The sequence below is a fragment of the Petromyzon marinus genome, unplaced genomic scaffold (genome assembly GCF_048934315.1).
Source record: "Petromyzon marinus isolate PM22_M1 ecotype Great Lakes invasive population unplaced genomic scaffold, UKy_Petmar_22M1.pri1.0 PM_G_Scaffold_52, whole genome shotgun sequence".
Taxonomy (NCBI): Eukaryota; Metazoa; Chordata; class Hyperoartia; order Petromyzontiformes; family Petromyzontidae; genus Petromyzon; species Petromyzon marinus.
Window position 1 is genome coordinate 532501 of NW_027423005.1, and position 5000 is coordinate 537500.

The 5000-nt window shown below is 40.7% G+C and overlaps 1 pseudogene; it reads left to right on the forward strand.

The window, feature by feature from the left end:
* LOC142917792 (28S ribosomal RNA) overlaps nt 1-5000 on the forward strand; it is a 10599-nt pseudogene that overhangs the window by 3498 nt on the left and 2101 nt on the right.

Consider the following 5000-nt stretch of genomic DNA (forward strand, 5'->3'; position numbering starts at 1 on the left):
CTTGTTGCACATTTTAACATCAAACACAGAGACATTCCTCTGGTGTTTAAGTGCGCTAAATGTGACAAAACCAACTCAAACCACCGATCGATTGCCTGTCATGCCCCCAAATGTGGGGGAATAAAGTTAACTGAGGAAAGCTTACCAATGGTCTGTGAATGTTGCCAGGCACGCTTTGCGACTCTAAGTGGCCTTTCGCAGCACAAGAGGCATGCTCACCCAGTCACCCGTAATGAGGAAAGGATTAAAGATGGTATAAAGGGTACCTCGCAGAGAGGGGTACACCGTAGCTGCTGGTCTTTGAAGGAAGTAGAACAGCTGGCCCTTCTAGAGTTGCAGTTTCAGGGGAAAAAGAATATCAATAAGATCATTGCTGAAGCGCTTGGGACTAAGACCAACAAGCAAGTCTCTGACAAGAGACGGGACCTAAGTAAAAAGACAGGGGCCCCCATGTCAGACAGCTTACATTTTTCTTCTAGGCCTCTTGAGACATTGTCTCCCCCACCAAATGTAACAACGGGGACTTCATCCATACTCGCTCAAGCAGCTGAGCGGCTTACGAATGAGAATTCTGGGACCCTGGAAAAGCCTGCAATGGAGGCAATAAAGGCTTGGCTTAACGGCGAGGGCCAACATGATGCCCTCGTAGAAACTGCCACAGCATTGATGCTTTGTCCGATGAGATTGGTGAAAAACAAAGGCAAACGTTCAAAACCCGAGAACGACATTATTAAACCCAGGATATTACCCACACGATCTTGGATGAAGAAGAGAGCGGAAAAACGAGGAAGCTTCATGAAGCACCAGAAGCTCTTCTTTAAGAACCGCTCTCTTCTTGCGTCCTTAGTCCTGGATGGCACTGAACGTCATGAATGCCTAATCCCGAACGCAGATGTATATCGTTTTTACTGCGAAAAATGGGAGAAGGTGTTGCCATTCAATGGCCTGGGCCAATTTAAGTCATCAGGTGTTGCAAATAACGAATACTTTGAGCCCCTAATTTCGGTGGAGGAAGTTCAGACTGCCATACGGGCCATTAAACCAACGTCAGCAGCTGGGCCAGATGGCCTAACAAGGGCTGCAATCTGTGCTGCCGACCCCGAGGGTCGGACACTGACAGCCCTATTTAATGCATGGATGATTACAGGAATTATTCCCAAAGAGTTGAAAAAGAATAGGACGATTCTTATTCCTAAGGTTATGGATGATGAAAAGCTGAAAGAATTGGGGAACTGGAGACCAATAACGATTGGTTCAATGATTCTGAGATTATTTTCCAGAATAATGACTGCACGTCTTGCTCGTGCTTGTCCCTTAAACCCAAGGCAGCGTGGTTTTATAGCGGCATCTGGCTGCTCTGAAAATCTTAAGGTGCTACAGGACCTTATGAGACACGCTAAGAAATTGCACAGGCCGTTGGCTGTCATGTTCATCGACATAGCGAAAGCTTTTGACTCGGTTTCGCATGCTCATATTTTATGGGTGTTAAGGCACAAGAAAGTAGATGAACACGTGGTGGGCATCATCCAGAACGCCTACGATCGGTGTACGACCTCGTTCAAAAGCAATGGCGAGTCGACTCGAGAAATTAGCATACGTGTTGGTGTCAAACAGGGTGACCCCATGTCACCCCTGCTCTTCAATCTTGCCATGGACCCTTTGATATGCACCCTAGAGTCACACGGAGTTGGGTACTCCATTGATACCGACCACGTGACAGCTCTTGCGTTTGCTGATGATTTGGTGTTGGTGAGCGAATCTTGGGTTGGTATGGCCGCCAATCTAGCGATCTTGGAATCATTTTGTGGGCTATCGGGATTGGAGGTTCAGGCCAGAAAGTGCCAGGGCTTCATGATAAGCCCAACCAAAGATTCATATACGGTGAACAACTGCGACCCATGGACTATCAAAAATAAAGATGTCCATATGATCCAACCTGATGAATCAACGAAATACCTTGGTCTGAAAATTGGCCCTTGGACTGGCACTATACAGCCTGATCTACATTGTCAGCTAAAGACATGGATCTCGAAAATCGATGAGGCGCCTCTGAAGCCAACTCAGAAGGTTGAACTACTCAATGCCTATGCCCTACCCAGATTGTTATATCCTGCAGACCACTCGGACTGCAAGCAATCAACTCTCCGTGGGTTGGACCAAGAGATTAGAAAGGCGGTAAAAGGATGGCTCCACCTTCCCGCTTCAACTTGTGATGGACTGTTATATGCCAGAGCCCGAGACGGAGGCCTTGCCATCTTGAAACTGGAAAAAACAATCCCTTCGGTTCAAGTTAGAAGGCTGCAACGTATAGCAAACTCGTCCGATGCTATCACCCGTAATATTGTGTCCTCGCAGGGTATGGAGGAAGAATACCGTAATTTGTGGGTACGAGCAGGGGGTGACAGTGATGCAATCCCAACATTCGTTCTCAGGGACTCGGTGTCAAAAGAACCTGTATATCCGAGACCCTGCGATTGGAGGGAGCATGAATTTCAGAGATGGTGCGAAAAGCCGGTTCAAGGAAGGGGCATTGTAAACTTTGCGCATGATAGAATCAGTAATGCTTGGTTGAGGCCATGGTGCGGCTTTAAACAATGCTTCTTTATCGCAGCACTACAACTAAGGGCAAATATTTACCCAACAAGAGAAAGCTTGAACAGAGGCAGAGATGGGGCCCTACGTTCCTGCAGGAAATGCTCTGCCAGACTCGAGTCCCTTTCGCACATTCTCGGTCAATGTCCTGCAGTACAGAAAGCAAGAATTGCGCGACATAACAAGATCAGTAACATTCTGGCAGACGAAGCGGCTAGATTGGGCTGGTCTGTATACAAATAGCCACGGTTCATATCCGAGACGGGAGAGATGAGAAAGCCTGACCTCGTGTTTGCAAAAGATGAGGAGGCGGTTGTGATCGATGTCACCGTCCGTTTTGAGCTTTCAAAGAATACCTTGTCAGATGCTGCCTCGCACAAAGTTTCGTACTATACCCCTCTTGGTGATCAAGTCAAAGTGCTGACGAAGGCTAGCAAGGTCACATTCTTTGGATTCCCGGTTGGGGCAAGAGGAAAGTGGCCCCTTGAGAATAACGAGGTACTTACCTCCCTGGGCCTGACCAAACCCAGAACGACATCACTGGCCAAGATGATTTCCCGCAGAACGCTGCTTTTCTCTCTTGATATTCTGAGAATGTTCTGTGGAAATTATGCGGTCTATGAACAGTCATAGACAACCTCCGAAACAAATAATAGTTTTGTTTTAAGATGTCATTTGTTTTAGATTGATTTTGTTATTTTCGAAGGTGAAGTCGGTTTTTATTTCATTTTACTATTTTCCACAATTTAGATTGTTATTTTCCAAGACGGAGTCTTGGTTCTTTTTTTTATTGTTAGTTTTTTTTTTAACACGTCGTATTTGTTACTTTAGAGCTTAGAGGGGACTTTATTTTCGCCTTACTATTTTCTGCCTACAAAGAAGATTAAAAATAAGCTTTTTTCAAGATGGTTTTGTTATTTTCCAAGGTGAAGTCTTGGTATTCTTATTTTACTATTTTCCATAAAGAAGACCTTTCTTTTAGATTTTGTTATTTTCCAAGACGAAGACTTGGTATTTTTATTATATTGCTATGTTTTACACGAAGCTTATTCAAGAGCACTTATATAGATTAGACTTTGTTATTTTAATTCTTTATTTTTGGACTACATCAGTTCGAGAGTCCTGTAACTTACTATTTTCTGCCTACAAAGAAGATTAGAAATAAGCTTTATTTAAGATGTTTTAGATTAGATTTTGTTATTTTCCAAGGTGAAGTCTTGGTTTTTTTTATTTTACTATTTTCCACAAAGAAGACTTTTCTTTTCTTTTAGATTTTGTTATTTTCCAAGACGAAGACTTGGTATTTTTTTTTTGGTATTTTTTACAGGAAGCTTTATTCAAGAGCACTTATATAGATTAGACTTTGTTATTTTAATTCTTTATTTTTGCACTACATCAGTTCGAGAGAAGACTACAAACCAGCTTTATTTAAGATGTTTTAGATTAGATTTTGTTATTTTCCAAGGTGAAGTCTTGGTTTTTTATTTTACTATTTTCCACAAAGAAGACTTTTCTTTTAGATTTTGTTATTTTCCAAGACGAAGACTTGGTATTTTTTTATTGCTATTTTTTTACACGAAGCCTATTCAAGAGCACTTATATAGATTAGACTTTGTTATTTTAATTCTTTATTTTTGGACTACATCAGTTCGAGAGTCCTGTAACTTACTATTTTCTGCCTACAAAGAAGATTACAAATAAGCTTTATTTAAGATGTTTTAGATTAGATTTTGTTATTTTCCAAGGTGAAGTCTTGGTTTTTTTTTATTTTACTATTTTCCACAAAGAAGACTTCTTTTCTTTTAGATTTTGTTATTTTCCAAGACGAAGACTTGGTTTTTTTTATATTGCTATTTTTTTTTTACACTGCTTTATTCAAGAGCGCTTATATAGATTAGACTTTGTTATTTTAATTCTTTATTTTTGGAATACATCAGTTTCAGAGTCCTGTAACGTACTATTTTCTGCCTACAAAGAAGACTACAGACAAGCTTTATTTAAGATGTTTTAGATTAGATTTTGTTATTTTCCAAGGTGAAGACTTGGTTTTTTTATTTTACTATTTTCCACAAAGAAGATTTTTCTTTTAGATTTTGTTATTTTCCAAGACGAAGACTTGGTATTTTTTTTTATTGCTAGTTTTTTTTATATGTTACTTCAGAGCATAGAGAGGACTTTATTTTTACCTTACTATTTTCTGCCTTCAAAGAAGATTAAAAATAAGCTTTATTCAACATTACTTATATAGATTAGACTTTGTTATTTTAATTCTTTATTTTTTGGAGTACATCAGTTCGAGAATCCGGTAACCTTACCGACTCTACTCCTTGTTGCCATTGATGCACGGCAGCAGGGAATCGATAATACACGGCATCCCAGTCAGGGACCAGCTTGATGATGCTGGATCT